This window comes from Mobula hypostoma, chromosome 3 (assembly GCF_963921235.1).
Source record: "Mobula hypostoma chromosome 3, sMobHyp1.1, whole genome shotgun sequence".
NCBI classification, from domain to species: Eukaryota; Metazoa; Chordata; class Chondrichthyes; order Myliobatiformes; family Myliobatidae; genus Mobula; species Mobula hypostoma.
The window spans coordinates 219,888,781-219,907,450 of record NC_086099.1 but is presented as its reverse complement, the minus strand read 5'-3'; the positions used below and the strand labels follow the sequence as shown (position 1 = coordinate 219,907,450).

Here is an 18,670-nt window from a genome sequence, read left to right as displayed (position 1 = left end):
TGGGTATATTTAAAGCAGAGGTTGATAGGTTCTTGATTAGTAAGGTCATCAAGGGTACGAGGAGAGTTTAAGAGAATGGAGTTGAGAGGGGTAAGAATTCAGCCATAATGAAACGGCCTAATTCTGCTCCTATATTTATTGATCATCATCCACATATGCATTCTCTGGCCTCTACTCCTTTTCTAGGAACTAACCCCAACCCTTTTAGTGTAATACTGTCCTCCGACGTTTTATGTTGGCCGAGGAGGCGGAGCGGAGCCAGAGGTTCCCTTTAAAGGGAGGGGGGCGGGCTGTCCCAGGATGCTCGGCGCGGTGGAGGGTGACAGCGCCATTTGTGGGGCTCCGAGGTGAGCGGTGTCTTCAACTTTCCCCCCACATCCTCGCCCCTTTCCCTCGATGGCTCCCTCACTCTCGGCGGCCCCCTACCATAGGGACCCGGTGGCCGACAGCTGTGGGCGGCGGCCTGAGCGGGGGTTTTGCCACCTCGGTCCCCCCGCCCCCCGTGAGGGGAGCGCGGCGCCGAGGCCCCGTCACTCGGCTCCTCCCGCACCTCACACTACCCCCGCCTCCCTCAACCACTCCTCCTTCCCTCCCTTACTCCCCAGATCGGTAATCCACGTACCCTTCACCCGTCACATTCCCTCCCCAGCCCCTTTTCTTTGCCCCAACCTGGCACCGTCTTCATCCCCAACTGCTCCTCACTCCCCTTCTCTCCACTCTGCGCCCCCCCTATCCTCTATCGTGCCCCTCCGCTGTTTTCCTGGCCTTAATCTGAGTAGATTTCAAGGCGTGTGTGTTAATTTGGATTTGTTTATTGTGCTTTCTTCCGTAGAATTGTCCACCTATAAAGTTTATTATATATGAATTCACTTAACTCTAATTTGGTGTGCAGTCTAATTTACACAATATTATATCTAGCTTATTCAAGTGTTTCTGGAAAATATTAGCTGAAGTGCTTCATGAAGTGTTTTTTGAAAAGCATTATTTGAATTACTTTTAAGTAATTGGTTCTGTTTTTGAAGTAGAATTTTACTTTTGGCTTGCCTAAGATTTCACCTGGCCTTTTATGGATCATGGTGCTTGTTGCTGAGGCTTCAGGTGCAGGATTCTTGTAATGGATTGGTTGCAGCTCAAATCACACTTTCTGTAAGGAATATTTTGAGGCTAATGGACTTTAGTGTAGGTATAAATCTATTTTTGTGTTAAGAAAGAAACAGTTATACACTAATGGTAATTTTTGTGATCTGCTACATGTTTGTGGCCACCAGATATTGGATAAGAAAAATTGGTATTCAGAGGCTTTAGTGTGGGGGAAGTGAGGGAGTTTTTCCATTGGAATGTAATTTGCTGGTCAGTCTAGTTTGAGTGTCAGAAAATGTATGATACTGGAACCCAATTCTAAAGTTCCAATACTTGGTCCATAGTTAAAGTAATTCTCCTGTCATTGGTTTCTAATTGTCACATATACCAATGTTCAGTGGAAGAATTTACTTTTGCATAACGTCCATACAGTTTGTGCCTCGTATTTAATAAAGGATGTTCTGGCATCGGAGAGAGTCCAGAGGAAGTTGAGAGTTATCCTGGGAATGAAATGGTCTGAGAAGCATTTGATGGCTCTGGGCCTGTACTCACTGGTGTTTAGAAGAATGAGATTCCTTTGAAAGATCAGGAGTTCACAACTTTTTTTCTTAATACCATGGAGCCTTGCCATTTACCATTAACCTGAGGGGGCAGGAAACCAATAGAGTAGACTAGAGAGGATGTTTCTGATAGTGGGACAGTCTAGGACCAGAGGGCACAGCCTCAAAATAGCGGGATGTCCCTTTAGAACAGAGATGAGATGGAATTTCCGGAGCCAGAGGATGGTGAATCTATGAAATTCATTGCTACAGATAGCTGTGGAGACCAAGTCATTAGTATCAAAAGCAGAGGTTGACAGGTTCTTGATTAGTCAAGCTTAGAGGGAGAAGGCAGGAGATTGGGTTTGAGGGATAATAAACCGGCTATGATGGAATGGTGGGTGTAGATGTTAATGGACAGAATGGCCTGATTCTGCTCCTATGTTTTATGGTCTTATTTCATTGCATTAAGACAAGTGGGTGGATGAGTATTCTGAGATGGTGAGGAGGAAGCATCATTACAGGGTAACGAAATGTCTTTTTAACCAATAGTTAGCAGAAACAGACAATATACAAAGACAGCTGGAGCAAGGGGGTAACGTGCAGATTACAAAAAGAAAATCAAAGGCTGAATGGACATAACTGGGAATGATACAGATGTTGTGAAGTGATCAAGGGTGAGAGTATGGGGTAAAAGTAGTAGGAATGGAAAGTATTTTTGCTCAAATCCACGTACAGGTATTGTGCTGTTTATAAACTTGCTGCATTCACTGCCTCTTTAGTGTGTATCCTGTTTACAAATCCACTTTTTACTATAATGGATAGCGTGTCACATCTCAGTCATAGCAATACCATATATTTCACCCCATCTATCCAATTTAAAAAAAATTTTGTTAGCAAAATATTTTTCAGCAATCCAGTTATTTTCATAAACTGCAAGTGTAGTGGGTTTGGATGGAGCTGAGAAATAGATATGGAAAAGACCTTGGTGATAATTTATTGTTAGGCTTAAATGGGCATGTTTAATCTAGTTACAGGTAACAAGAGTATTTATGTACATACTCTTGTTAGCTGTAAGTACATACAAGGCAATCCAAATTAGCAATAATATGGAGGTCAAATCGTTAGGGCTTTTCTAATAGGAGGTCATTGACCACAAGTGAAAGCCATTGTTTGTAACATTTTAATAACTTAAATGAAGGTGCTCAGATACATGATAACATTGAAACTGTCCTCCCTACCCTTGATATTTTCAATAGGCAATGTCTCAAGAAGGGCCCTCACCATCCAGGACATGCCCGCTTCTCGTTACTACCAGCAGGAAGGGAGTGCAGGAGACTGAACATTTTAGGAACAGTTTGTTTCCCTGTGCCATCAGATTTCTGGACAGTCCATGAATACTACCTGATTTTTTTTGTTCTCTTTTTGCAATATTAGGTTTTTATTTTTCTTATTATAACTTTTGGTAATTGCAGTGTTCAACAAATTTCATGACAGATGTCAGTGACAGTAAACCTGAATCTGAAGCTGTGGATAGTGGGGAGGGTTGTTAAAGCAGTCAGCAGAACTTAGACCAGATGAAAATGTGAACAGAGAAATCGCGGACAAGAATGAGCCAGGACGTTCCAGAGAATTGATGAAGAGGGAACTTGGGGCACAAGTTCATAGAAACATACACATAGAAAATAGGTGCAGGAGTAGGCCATTCGCTGAAATTCGCAACACAGTGCTGGTGAAGAAGGCATACAACATGCTTGCTTTCATTGGTCATGCCATTAAGTGTAAAAGTTGGGAAGTCATGATGGCAGCTACATAAAACTTTGGTTAGGCCACATTTGGAGTATTGTGTGGTTCTGGTAACCACGCTATAGGACAGATCTAGAAGGAATGATTTGCCTTGATGTTGCACAGATCAGACTGTATTGACTGAGGTTATACTAAAAGCATTTGAAGGATGACTTGATAGAAAAATGGTCTTTCACAGGTGGCAAGTATTGGAGGCCATTGCTTTAAGGTGAGAAGGGGGAAGTTTTGTTTTTGGTAGTTGCCTGGAATACTAGGGGAGGTATTGGAAGCAAAAATAGGAATGCTTTAAGAGGCATTCAGACAGATGCATGAGCAAGCAAAGGAGGGAGGGCACATGCCACACAGGTGGATGGGATTAGATTAGCATCATGTTCTGTGTAGACTTGGTGGGCCAAAGGGCCTGTTACAGTGAATTTAAATCAGTGGGATAAGGAAATAGGTTGTATTGTGTGATGCTGAAGGGTCAGTAATCTTCTATGTACGGGTCCTTCAGGGAAGGGAGCTTTTATGTAATTTTGTAGAAGGATCAAAAGTGAATTAATTCACTGAAGTCCAACTCTTGAACCTAAACAAAGGAAAATATGAAGGTATCAGGCAAAGCATCTGCAGATTTTTCTTGTCTGTAGGTATCGGGTAGAAGTTGCAGTGGGAGAATACATGGTTTACAGCAAACAAACCTGAGGATGCTGGAAATCCTCAGCAAATCATGCTACATGTGTGGGGAAAGAATAAAAAGGTTAACATCAGGTTCAAGATTTCTAGCATTTTTTTTTAAACTGTCTGGTCCAACCTTTTCCCTACTGACAAGAAGTCAAAGGCCTTGTACCAATTCAAAAAGTAACTAGATATTGGAACAGATCATATCCCTGTTGAATTTCTGAAACAAGAGGCATCTATAGTCACAAATTCAAAGCATCTTCTCCCACACCTGGAAGAGAACATAACTAGAGACCGTGGAGATATGGTCATGATGATCATCTTGAGGAAGGAGATATTAAATATAACGGTAGAGGGTTGCTCTTGTTTGTTACAGGGACAATTGGGGTCCTTCTCAATGCCTGCTCCCTAAGTTGCAGTGTAAATATCATTCATCTAAGAGAAAAGTTTAAACTCATGTCAGCTCTAAAAGCAGCACCAACTATGATGTATTTTTCAACCTCTTAATCCTTTCCCGATCATTTGACGGGCATATGTCTCAAACTTGATTTTCTGCAGATAGCTGTCTCTCACTTGCTTCATAAAGCTGTGCTCTGATAAGCAGATCTACAACATCCCATCTCGAGCAACATAAACAAAATGCTCTGGAAGCACGTCATCACAACTAGGCATCATCAGCCTTTAAATGTTCCCATTTAGGCTGAGTACTATCATTGTCTTGATATTTGGATAATACAGTAAAATGGGCTTGCATCTAAATTTATAATTCACACAAATCAGCAACCCCCCAAAAAACGTGGGCACTTTCCACCTTTTGAGCTGCCCCAACAATGGCAGGTATCTGGTGAAATTCACCTTCATGTTTGATGTATTTGCAAAGGCTTTGGCTATCTGAAATAAAAATCAAGACCACTAACCTCAAAGTTCATCTTTTACTGTGCCATGATCTCTTGAGTACTTCTGAGATACTGACTATCTGCAGTGAACATGTACTTTGGGGAGTGTTGTGCAGTTTCATCAGATTGATTTCTGGAATTAGGAGGTAGGATATGTGAGGGCAGTGGGTGATTAAATCGTCTAAAGAGGCAGTTGTGTCTTTAGCCTAAACATAATTTTATACACTTCAATGACTTGAATTTCTCAAAATACTTCACTTTGCACTTTTTGGAGTTAAATTCTGTCTGCCATTTCCTTTTCTCCTTGCTAGTTCAATTAGATTCTGTTGTTGTCATATCCATTGACACCATTCTTGGTGTCATCTGTAAATTTACCGTTTCCCATCAATGATTGATTGTCTGATGGTCATAGCTGCAGGGGAGTCGGGACCAAAATCAATCTATACAAAATAAGCAGCACTTTTTTTTCCTCCTTTGCAGTCTGGCTAAATTAAAAGCTATGGGATGTAAATTTAATAAAGCAAATCCAATATTACCTCAAGAGCATGCTAAATTTGGAAAATAATTTGCTAAAGTTGGTGACTGTTGGGGGTGGAGTGGAAGCAGCATCCCTCCTTCCTCCATCACTCCAGCTTTGTATCTTTTGTCCAAAGCCATAAATCTATCTCTGTCCCCTCTTGTAACTAATTAATCGGAACGGTTTTTGTTTCTTTCACCTAAACCCTTCTCTAATATTGCACATGGCTCTAAAATTTTACACTGTAGAGCTCGTGTTCTTAGAATCATTATGGTAAATCTCTGTACATTCAGGAAGTTCAAGATCTTGCCTAAAATATGATGACTGAACTGGATGCAATATTCTGGCCTTGACCTAACCAGAGCAGTTTAAAAAATTTTGTGTAAATTTCCCTCCTTTTCAGCTTCTAATGGAGCATAGAATCACCTATGTTTTGCTATGAGTTAATAAGTCCTACCTCCTTCAAAGATTTGTGTACTTGAACACCCTGGGCTCCTTGGCTTCTGCATGTTTATTAAAATACTGTCATTAACTGTCAAAATACATCAGTTCATACCTCCCTGTGTATAAACTATTTGCCTATTCAGCGGCTCTGTTTGATTGGTTTCAACCCCATTGTTTGGCAAATTTCTGAAATTTCATTCTTTATATCCCAATGTTTGAGTCAAAAATAAAGAACTGATATTTGGCATGGAATCTTTAGGAATATCTTCCAAGCTGGGGTTCTCAACATTTTACTGCCATGGAACCCATTAACCAAGGGGTTCATGTTCCCCAGGTTGGGAACCCCCCTCTAGAACAATTGTGTTGTTACAATTGTTTGTTACAACTGTTTTCTGTTCTTAAGCCTTTTTTCAACCAAGCTTAATGATAATCTTTTATGACCATTGTTTTGATGTTTTTTGTGGCAGATTGTCAAAAGTTTGTGATAAAATCCATATGGATATCATCCACCTTTTTCCCTTCGTTAATCTGTTACTTTACTTTTTCTGTCAATTCATTAGGTTGATTAAATGTTATCTGCCCTTTTGCAAATTCTTACTGGCTGTATTAATTAACCTATTATTGCTAGTGCCTTGCCCACCACCGATGTTATGCTGGCCAGCCCGTGATTATCTGGAATGTTTGTACCTTGGACAAGGATGTACTGTTTAACACCTCCAGCAGTCTTTTTCTCCCTCCTTTCCATATCTAAGAAGATTGAAAGGCACTTCTGTCTTTAGCCAAACTTCCCTTAATCTGAGATGTTGGCCATTCACAACCAGTGACATAACCCCTTTAAACATGCCCACCCTTTCCAATATATCCTGCCTATCAATTTTCACCCTATCTATTACCTCTATGGTCAATTGGGTTCTGCTGATCTTGTATCAACCTCCTTGTTCTCAGTAAGCATTGATAGATAGTACACCGAAGTATTCCAGATTTACATCTTTGTAAACAGATCACATTGTTAACAAGAGAATCATGACTGGCACTTCATTGCTGAAGGAGGCTTGCAGTGCATTGACTCATTGACTGCTATCTTTGGCAGAATGTTAAGCTAAATGTCTAATTCACTGAGCAAGTATAGATGATGCTGCTTAGAGTGCATGTTGTTCTTAGCGGTTCTGGCCATTGTTTATTACTTAATCTGCGTATGCCACCAGGAAAATGACCCAGGCAGATCACATTGCTTTTTGCTGCCTGTAGGGAACTTGACTGTCATGTTGCTCTCATGACAATAGTGCATTCTTTCAGAAGATTTGATACTCTTATGAAGTTCTGTAATATTGTGAACCAGGGTATGCTATATCAATGCACTCTCCTCACTACTCCTATTGGGCAGGTGGTACTGCGGCCTTGGGAGACACAAGTTCAGGAACAGTTATAACCCTATAACCATTAGGCTTCTGAACCAGTGTGGATAACTTCTTTCACCACAATGCTGAATGATTCCACAGCCTACAGACACTTTCAAGCACTCTACAACTCGTTCTCAGTATTACTTATTTTGTATGTTGGTCAGTCATTGTATGTATAGTTTTTCATAAATTCTATTGTAATTTATTTTCTAAATGCCTGCAAGAAGAGGAATTCCAGAGTAATATATAGTGATGTATACATTGATAAATTTACTTTGTCTTTTTAATGTAGTACGTGACTAGTAATGTAACGGGAGCCAGCACCCTACAGAAGTGGTCTGTTTTGGACTTGATGCTGTGGCCCAAGCCTGCATGTTTTGTATGTTCCATGGTATATCCTACAATTTCTCGTGTGTATGTATGTATTGCTTTATACCTTGTTTAACCATGGCCACCTAAAATTAGGCCATATCCTTGAATGTCCTTTTGCTTGAGAATGCTTGGAGGACCTTATAAATTTTTTTTCCTGTCTCAAAGCCTGCTTCGATAAAAATCTTACGCAAATGACAAATGTTTTGGAGCAAAGTTGATTATACACACAGCCAGAGATGGGGTTATTACAAAAGCAGTGTTCTGTTAACTTCCTGTATAACTATTTTTATTCATGTGAACTGCTGTTATCTCTTATCTTGAAGTACATGGTTTTGCAGAGGATGAAATGCTGATCCGATCAAAGATTTTCTTTTTTTAAATTCTTGCAAGGTGTTTAGCCCATTTATATCAGTGTTTTACATAGCAAGCATAATAAAAAGTTTTCTATAATAAGCACAGCTACTACAGGAAGTTTGCTGATTTTGTTCTCACACTCATGTTGGTGGCATGTGCCACAGAATCCCAGAAATCTTTTTTTTTCTCTCTCCTCCCCTTTCTCTAGTGAGATTGGCATACAATAGTTTCGGAGGTGTTGACATTGGTTTCGGACCTTGGGCCATTGCCCTGCATGTGGAAAAATGTATCATAAAAGTCACAGACCTCCCTGGGTGGATCCAGGTACTTGCATTTATTGTTGTGCTTTCCTAAGAGACACAATTTAAAATTTTTGGCTTATTTGGATTGGAAGAATCATAAATTTCTCTCCATTCTGTAAGGTCATCAGAGTTCCAGAATATTATCATTGTGAGGAATGCATCCACTACTTTGGAGCAAATTTGCTCTCTCCACACATTGGCATCTTTCAGATCTTCAGAGCACATCTGATCTAGGCTATAATATTATATTCTGGCCTTGATCTTATTATTCTGTGAACCTTATTCTATGATTCATGTGAGAGGACGAGAACTGAACATGGGACAGGTGTTCCCCGCTTTTCAAACGTTCGCTTCACGAAACCTCACTGTTACGAAAAACCGACATTAGTTCCCTGTTTTCGCTAACAGAAGGTGTTTTCACTGTTACGAAAAAAGGCAGCGTGCAGAAAAAGCAGCACGCGATTAAAAAGCAGTGCCTGCCCTGAGCAGTTGCTCTCCCCGGGAACTGCATTCTTGCTGGCATTGCTTAAGCACGTGCCTGTGAGCAGCCGTTTGCAAGAAAAGCCTAAAAGAGCTTGTAAGGGTGTTACACTTAGTGTAAAACTAGACATAATTTAGCGTTTTGATCGTGGTGAACGAAGTAAGGACAAAGTGAGTTTGGCTTGTGGAAGTTGATGAAGATGATGTTGAAGAGGTTTTGGCATCCCATGACCAAGAACTGAAGAAGAGCAGATGCAATTGGAAGAGGAAAGGATAACAATCGTAACCGAATGAGTAATGATAAAATACGACTTTAATTTTGAAAGGGTACGTTGGTTTAGGGCATATTTGCAAGATGTTTTGAGTCCTTACAAAGAACTGTATGATAGAAAAATGCGCGAGGCTTAGCAGTCAAGCATACTGTCGTTTTTCAAGACTTCCACAGCAGACGACAAACCTTGACCTTCGACATGAGGCAGGCAGACATAGAAGATGCAACACACATCAAAGTTGCTGGTGAACGCAGCAGGCCAGGCAGCAACTTTGATGTGTGTTGCTTGAATTTCCAGCATCTGCAGAATTCCTGTTGTTTGCATAGAAGAAGATGACCTGCTTGCCCTGATGGAAACAGACAACATCCCAGTGTCCCACCACCCCAACCCCCAGGCCGCGGGCAGATACTGATGTGCAGAGAATGCAGTGGTAGCCGGGAGGCACACAGCACATCTTTAAGAAAAGAGCTGAAATAAACAAGCTAATTAATTACATGCCGGGCGGCACCTAATTAATTAGCATGTTTGTTTCGGCTTTTTTCTTAAAGATGTGCTGGGTGCCTCCCGGCTACCGCTGGACCCCTGCATGCTTTGCGGATCGGTATCGGTTCGCTGCCCGGAGGGTGGGGGCCACTGCACCACCCCAACCTGCGACGACTCAGCCTAACACACCATCATCAGTGTGCTCATGTCTTCCAAATTCCCGTAAGTGATACTACACTGTACCTATATTATTTCTACTTTATATAGGCTGTGTGTTTTTACGTGTTATTTGGTATGATTTGGCTGCTTCATAGCTTAAAGGTTACTGGAGAGCTCTTGCGCCGTGTTTCTGCCGACGGCGCATGCGCGAGATATTCGCTACAGAGAACAGTTCAGGCAATGATTGTGGAAAAGTATTTCTACTTTATATAGGCTGTGTATTTATCATATCATTCCTGCTTTTACTATATGTTACTGTTATCTTAGGTTTTGTGTGTTATTTGTCATGATTTTATAGGTTATTTTTTGGGTCTGCGAACGCTCACAAATTTTTCCCATATAAATGGTAATTGCTTCTTCGCTTTACGACATTCTGGCTTACGAACCGTTTCATAGGAATGCTCTACTTGCGGATGGCGGGGGAAACCTGTATCTAGAATGATGTCTAAGACAACAGACATAGGAGTAGAATTAGGACATTGTTTAACTGCAGTGTTGTGCATGAATATTGTTTTGCTGATTTGGAATCCATTTGTTCAAGTTTATTGTTATGGCAAAATTGTTATTTAACCTCCTCCAAAGAGGAATTCTGTCGTGGAACCATAGAACACTATATCATAAACAGACCCTTCAGCTCATCTAGTCCATGCTGAACTGTTATTTTACCTAGTCCCATTTGCCCACGCTTGGGCCATAGCCCGCATACCCCTTCCATTTATGTACTTATCCAAACATTGTTTAAATCTTGTAATTGAACCTGCATACCCCACCACTGCTGCCAGCGACTCATGCCACACTCGCAGCACTGAGTGAAGAAGTTCCTCCTCAGTTTCCCCTTAAATTTTTCATCTTTCACTTTGATCTATAACCTCTAGTTCTAGCCCATCTAGGTAACTAAAGTCCTTTATCCTTGGGGTGAGTCCAGTGAATCTTTCCTGCATTCCTCTAATGTCTTAAACCTTTTAAAAACTTTTAGGCACTTTATCTTGTCTCTTGAAGTCCATTATCTTCTGCTTTCACATTCTTCTGTTACTTTCAACAAGTGCATAGAGTTCTGAGAATGTTGCTTAGAATTCTGTACTCTATTTTATTGTTTTACCTTCACTGGAATGTAAGGCTTGAAATTTGTTTGACATTGCATCCACTCTTGACATTTTGTTTATTGTCCTTTTCAGAGTTCATTTTGCTTCCAAATGTATAATCTGTCAAATTTACTGACAATGCTGCAGAACTGGGGCTCATCACCAATAACAGCAACCACCCCTCCATACCCCAACCACCACTACTTTATCATTTTCTTGTCAGTCACCTTAAGTTCTGTGCCTGGTATTACTTTATGGACGTACAATTAATCTATGTATATAAGCTATCTTGTGTATTTGTGTTATGTTGTTGATATTGTGGGTTAAGACCATAGGATATAGGAGCAGAATTGGGCCATTTGGCCCATAGAATTGGCTCTGCAGTTTTATCAAGGATGATCCAATTTTCCTCTTAGCCCTATCTCTTGCCTTCTGCCTGTATCCCTTCATGCTCTGACCAATCAAGAATCTATCAGTCTCTGCCTTAAATATACATAAAGTCTTGACTTCCACAGCTGCTTGTGGCAAAGAATTCCATAGATTCACTACTCTCTGGCTATGAAATTCCTCTTCTCTACTCTACTCTAAAAGGGCACCCCTCTATTCTGAGGTTATGTTCCCTAATCGTGGACTCTCCCACTCTATCAAGACCTTCCACCGTTTGATAAGTTTCAATGAGATCACACCTCATTCTTCTGAATTCCAGTAAATACAAGCCTGGAGCCATCAAACGCTCTTCATATGACAAGCCATTCAATCCTGGAATCATTTTCATGAATCTCCTTTAACCCTTCTCCAGTTTCAGCTCATCCTTTCTAAGATGTCCAAAACTGCTTATGATACTCCAAGTGAGGCCTCACCAGTGCTTTATAAAACCTCAACATTATGTCCTTGCTTTTATATTCTAGTCCTCTTGATTCTGCCTTCCTCACCACATACTTGATCTGCAAATTAACCTTTAGGGAATCCTGCACAAGGACTTCTAAGTCCCTTTGTGCCACAGTTTATTTTAGATTGAGAACACTCAGTCCTCATTTATTGTCATTTAGAAATGCATGCATGCATTAAGAAATGATACAATGTTCCTCCAGAATGATATCACAGAAAAACAGGACAAACCAAAGACTTGACACTGACAGAACCACATAATTATAACATATAGTAGCAGCAGTGTGAAACAATACCATAATTTGATAAAGAACAGACCATGGGCACGGTTTAAAAAAAAGTCTCAAAGGCCCGAGTCAATCGACTCATGAGTCCCCGATAGCAGGCGGCAAAGTGAGAAACTCCCTGCCATAAACCTGCAGGCACCGACAACTGCCAATGCATTGGAAGCACCCGACCACAGCCGACACTGAGCCTGTCCGTCCGAAAACTTCGAGCCTCCGACCAGCCCCTCTGATACAGCCTGCTGAGCGTCTTCGACCTCGCCCGGCCGCCGAAACAAGCAAAGTGTATTTTCTCTCACTTAGAAAATAGTCAACCCTTTCATTTCTTCTGGCAAGTGTATGATCATACACTTCCTGACTCTGTATTCCATCTGCCACTTCTTTGCCCATTTTCCTAATCTGTTCTTTTGTAACATCTCTACTTCCTCAAAGCTACCTGCCCCTCTATCTGTCTTCATATCAAATGCAAACTTTGTAACAAAGCCATCAATTTTCATCCAAATCAAGGTAAAATAATTAGGACCTTACCTTATAGGACATATAGGGTAAAAATAATTTATCCCAACATGAACCCCTATGGAGCACCACTAGTCACTGGCAGCCAATCAGGAAGGCTCCTGTTATTCCCACTCTGTCTCCAGCCAGTCAGACTCTGTTTTATCCATGCCAGAGTCTTCCCTGTAATACCATGGGCTTGTAGCTTGTTAAGCATCTGGTCCAGGTGACTTGTCTACTATCAGATCTTTCAGATTCCCAAGAACCTTCTCCCTAGTAATAGTAACTTCACAAACTTCATGCCCCCTACACCTGAAACTTTCACCATACTGCTAGTATTTTCCACAGTGAAGACTAATGCAAAATTCTTAAATCAGTTCATCCACCATTTTGTTGTCCCCCATTACTACCCCTCCAGCAAAATTTTCCTACAGTCTGATAGCTACTCCCACCTCTTTTACACTTTTAAGTATCTGAAGAAACTTTTGGTATCCACTTTTATTGGCTGGCTTATATTCGTATTCCATCTTTACCTTATTGTGCATTGGATCTGGTGTAACAATGATTTTGTTCTCCTTTTATACTTGTACTGTATACTGGAAATAGCAAAACAATTTTGAATCTTGGAAGTTATCAATGAATTGGACTTTATAATGTTTGTGAGGTTCTAACACTGAAGTACCATTACACACTTTCCTATCCAGTTCAGTGGGTGGGGGGGAATTTGCTTTTCTTTTCATCACCTAACCAATTATTTTAATCCTTGCTACTGCCAGTTTTGTTCCTTGGGGTTTGGTCTTAATTCTAAACTAATTATGCACTACATCCAGTGTCCTTTTGAAAACCCCTATAATCTTTATCAAATCTGTTTTTACATCAAGTTAATTGAACAAAGTATTTTTCTTTGATAAATCCATATTTGCCTTCTCCATAAATTCAGTTATCTGTCGAATTTTGCCCATGATTGAAATTTCTAAAAGTTTCCAAACAACTGAGGTTAACCATCTTAAAAACCATAAAATGCTGGAAACAGTAGACCATGTTCTGACAAAGGTTTGTGGGAAGCAGTTAGCTCAAGTGTAATTTTCTCTTCAGCAAACTACCTGATGAGTGTATCCTGTTAAAGTTTATTGTCATCTGACTGTACACATGCAACCAAATGAAAGTGACCATGGTGCATTCCATTGTCCATGGTGCATTCACATTGTCATGCACAGCACATTGAACAATGTATTACCATAAATCAATAAAATATAATTCAAAATGCATGCACTGTGCAACACAAGTAAACAGTTTGCCATCCTAGTGACAAGATCTTGCTGATGGCGGGGTATTCATTAGTTTCACAGCCTGAGGGAAGAAGCTGTTGCCCAGTCTGGCAGTTCTAGTCCTGATGCTCCTGTACCTCTTTCCTGTGGTAGTGGGCAAGAGATTGTTGTTTGGGTGCTAGGGGTCCTCAGTGCTTCGGCCACTTCATCTATAATGCTCCCAGTAAATGTCACAAATAGGGGAGAGGAAGACTCTGATCCCTTTGGGGTTTTGCTGTCATTCAATCCAGCATTTTTATTTTGCATTCCCAGCATCTACTATTTTTATTATTAACAAAGTTGTAGATAATATTAAAATGGAGGATTGTGTGCACTGAAGTGTGTGATTTCAGTTTAAACTGGAGTTGTGAAATTTGGCCAAATTCGAATAATTTTTTTCACTCTAAACGTGGCACCATTGCCTGTAAAATGCTTTGGATAGTCTGAAAGTTGTGAAAGCCTCTTTTCATAAGTGCATTCCTGTCCCACCCAATGTTTTTGACTTGTATGTGTTAATTGAAGCATGCTTTTTTCCCCAAAAGACATTAAAGAAATGCCCCATGCCTGTCACACCATGAGCCTCCACATCCAGCACATGGTTCTTCACAACTTCTGCAATCTTTAATGGGATCTTACCACAAAACACAACTTTACCTTCCCTACCCCACTTTCTGCAGGTATTGCTCTCTGTCTGTGATTCTCTTGTTTATTCATCCCTCCAATAATTCCCTCCTAGCGCTTGTCCCTGCAAGTAGAATAAATCGTACACCTGCCCATTCACCTCATGCAGGGCCCCAAACAGTCTTCCCTGGTGAGGTAACACTTCACATGCAAATCTGTTGAGGTTGTCTACAATATCTGGTGTCCTGATGCAGCCTGCTCTACATCAGTGAGACCTGATGTAGATTGGAGGATCACTTTGTTGAGTACCTTTGCTCCATCTGCAGCATGCAGGATATTCTGGTGGCGATTTCCGTTCCAATCCTACTGCCACAATGAGGCCACTCCCTAGAATGGAGGAGCAACACCTCACTGTCCAGGTAGCTCCCAACCTGATGGCATGAACATCGATTTCTGCAATCTCTGGTGATTTTCTTCTCTCCCCCGCCCCCCCCATCCCCTTCTCCTTCACCTTATTCTGGCTTCCTGTCTAGTCCTGATGAAGATTGTCTGCCCAAAATGTCAACTATTCTTTCCATAGATGCTGCCTGACTTGCTGAGTTCCTCTGGCATTTTATGTTGTCTAGATTTCTGGTATCTGCAGATTTTTTTTTTAAATTTAGAGAAACGTTTGAACTGTTATAACAGTTGAACTGTTTGTGGTCTTTACTGAAAACTACTTTTTTTTCCAAAACTTAATTTGTATTGTTAGTCTATCTAGATGTTGGCTGAGCTTGTTCCTGGGACTCTGGATTATGGATCCAAATTTGGCCTTTACGCTAACTCCCATAGCAAATATAAAATAAATGGCAATGTCTCAGGTTGCTGATGTTTTAAATGTTCAGCTTGTTCGGCACCAGCAGCCCAGGTTCATTTCCTGCCACTTTCTGTAGAGTTTGTACGTTGTCTCCTTGACTGGTGCTACAATTTCCTCCACATTCCCAAGTTAGAGGGTTAATTGATCACTTGGGTTATTTAGATGGTGTGCACTTATTGGGCCGGAAGGTCTTGTTACTATGTATTTGGATAGGGTGGCCTCACTGGGCTGCAAGGGCAGTTACTGTGCTGTATCTCTAAATAAAATGAGTAACGAAAATGTGTGAAAGAGCTGGAAGGTCCTAAATGGATCAGGTGCACATTGGTGTGCATTGCAGACTTGATGATTACAACTTGAGAGGTTGCACAAAAATGGTTAAAATGTTGAAGGATTTAGAAGTTTTGCCTATTTGGGAAATGTAGCCAGTTAATAGGCCAAATGCAAAGAGCTGAACTGCCAGAAGATATCAAGAAGGATCTAAGGTAGGAAGTGTTTACAAAGCTGTTTTGTAATCTTCCTAATGCAAGATGCAGTCATGAGGTATGACAGGGCAACTCTTGTTCATTAGACTTTGGAATCCTGAATTTCATAATTAGCTATAAAGTAAGCTTTATAGCCAATGACTTCCCCATCTATTATAGAGGTAAATTTAAGTGTTTTGTATTGATCTCATTTAGTACTTTTTTTTTGACTGGGATTGGGTAATTTGTAGCTTGTTTTGATCAAATAGAAATAGTTGGCTGGAAAGGCTGATTTGTTTATGTACCGGGTACTCAACATTGCACACCTTGATAGTGGTTTTGAATTTCACCAACAATGTTAATTGTCTCTGAATCTCCAGCTCATTTGTGCTGATGGAAGTCCTTGGACTGTTTCTCTGCACAACTACTATCTGACCTGTATTTCCATGATTTTATGTTGGCATTTCCTCATAACTTTAGCTCATGAGGAATAATTGTATTCCTCAACCAACATCTGTAACCTCCAACCTGATGGCATGAACATCGACTTCTCTAACTTCCGCTAATCCCCACCTCCCCCTCGTACCCTATCTGTTACTTATTTTTATACACACATTCTTTCTCTCACTGTCCTTTTTCTCCCTCTGTCCCTCTGAATATACCCCTTGCCCATCCTCTGGGTTCCCCCCCCCCCGTCTTTCTTCCCGGACCTCCTGTCCCATGATCCTCTCGTATCCCTTTTACCTATCACCTGTCCAGCTCTTGGCTCCATCCCTCCCCCTCCTGTCTTCTCCTATCATTTTGGATCTCCCCCTCCCCCTCCCCCTCCCCCTCCAACTTTCAAATCCCTTACTCACCCTTCCTTCAGTTAGTCCTGTCGAAGGGTCTCGGCCTGAAACGTCGACTGTACCTCTTCTTAGAGATGCTGCCTGGCCTGCTGCGTTCACCAGCAACTTTTATGTGTGTTATCTGTACATTAAAACTTTGATAATTGAGACCTTTGACTTTGGTACCAAACTTAGTTTTTACAGACTCCTGTACATTGCCCAACGCACTTTTAATTCACTTGATAGAAGTTGTGCAGCAGTGCAGTAAATTATCTTGTGAACTGGCATGTGGGAAATGGGGTTTAGATCCTGTTGGATTGGTATCCAGATGCCTATGAACTGTTTTCATAATAGATTGAATTTTACCATACAGCAAATTGATTCTATGTTTGTGGCAATGTGTTCAGCAACTAATCTGAAAGGGACACCAATGAAGTGCAGTTGAATATCATCTGAGTTGATCTACCTAGTTCCCTGTAATGGGATTTGAAACTCCAATCTTCAAATGAGGTGTCTAACCATAACTGAAGTTCCACAAGAGGAAGGCACTGTGTTGTAGAGATTTGTGTTAATACAAACAACTGGACCACCTTGAGAAACCCATGCTACTGTCTGCAAGGAGTTTGTATGTAGCCCTTTGACTGTTTCCTTTGGGTGCTTCAGTCTCCTCCACATTCAAAAGATGTACAGGTTACTAGGTAAATTGGTCATATGGGTATAAGGCCTTCATGGGTTCATTGGACTGTAAGGGTTTGTTACTGGCTGTACCTCAAGTCTTTTTGTTACCCATCAAAAAAAATTCCCAAATGTTGGTTTGTCTGGTGGATTCTGGCTTCACCTACAGATTTTCAACCACACGTTTGGGGTTGGGTAGAGCAGTGACAGTTCTGCTCAGGGCCGAATCTATTACCTTTTTACGATTTTCCACTCAAAGGCATTGTTGTTCCCATACCAGGCTGTAATGCAGCCAGTCAGCACACTTTCCACCACATATCTATAGAAATTTGCCAAGACATTTGATGACGTGCTGAATTGCTGCAAACTCTTGAGGAAGTAGAGGTGCTGTTGTGCTTTCTTCATAATATTAATGTGATGCGTCCAGGACAGTTCCTCTGAGATGGTGATACCCAGGAATTTAAAGTTGCTGACCCTCTTTCTCCCCCCCTCCCCCCCCCAATCCTTTGATGATGATTACTGGCTCATGGACCTCTGGTTTCCCTCTGATTTATCACCACCTTTGATACAGTCCACAACAGTGGTATCATCGGCAAACTTGTATGTGGTGTTGGAGCTGGGAAAAGCATCAACATTTCAGGTCAGTGACATTTCACCAAAACGAAATGTCAACTATTCCTCTATTGTGCACTCCATGACCTAATGGAAATTTCTAGTATTTTCTGTTATTACCTCTCTGGTTTGAGGCCAATACTGATCTGAGAAGAAACTGACCATGCAAGCTGTGATATAACACTATGAAGGGTGGTATTTATTCCCTTCTATAGATGTTGCTTGACTTGCTGAGTTCCTCCATCATTCTGTGTATTTGTTTGTCAAGATTTCCAGCATCTGCAGGATCTTGTTTAAGGTATAACACTAGCTTCATTGAGTTTTACTTTTGTTCAAGGTCCTTTATATTGTTTACTGACAACTTTTGTGTGAGAGATTGAACAAATGCTTTTTATACTTGATCCTTGAGCACCACAGCTGCCGTTATGTGTCCTCCACAAAATGCAAAAAGACTACTTTAACTCATCCCAAGCCAACATCCAAGAAGACCGGTGGTTGAAGTTGATGGGACCACACCACTGATGGATTCCACCCCCAGTAGTATCTTCCAAAAGACAACAGTGATTCATTCATAATAGCTGCTGCCTTCACTATTTTCAGTTGTGTAAAGATTTGCAATAAATGCTGGCCTTGTTAGCTGCCCCATTACAGGGACGGTAGGTTGAAGGAACCCCTTTCTGTGCTCTAAGTCTGCATCAGCCACCCATTTTTTTTTTTTTTTTTTTTTTTTGAGAACAATAA

The 18,670-nt window shown here is 41.0% G+C and overlaps 1 protein-coding gene across 6 annotated transcripts in view; it reads left to right on the top strand.

Annotated features, from left to right (window-relative positions):
- Positions 1 to 285: 285 nt before the first annotated feature.
- nktr (natural killer cell triggering receptor) overlaps positions 286 to 18,670 on the top strand; it is a 224,725-nt gene continuing 206,340 nt past the window's right edge. For 5 of the 6 annotated variants that reach the window (XM_063044549.1, XM_063044548.1, XM_063044546.1 and 2 more), the window contains exon 1: positions 286 to 347. The gene's annotated coding sequence lies outside the window, so the exon portion shown is untranslated. The remainder of the gene's footprint in view (positions 348 to 18,670) is intronic. The other variant, XM_063044550.1, reaches the window with a different exon arrangement.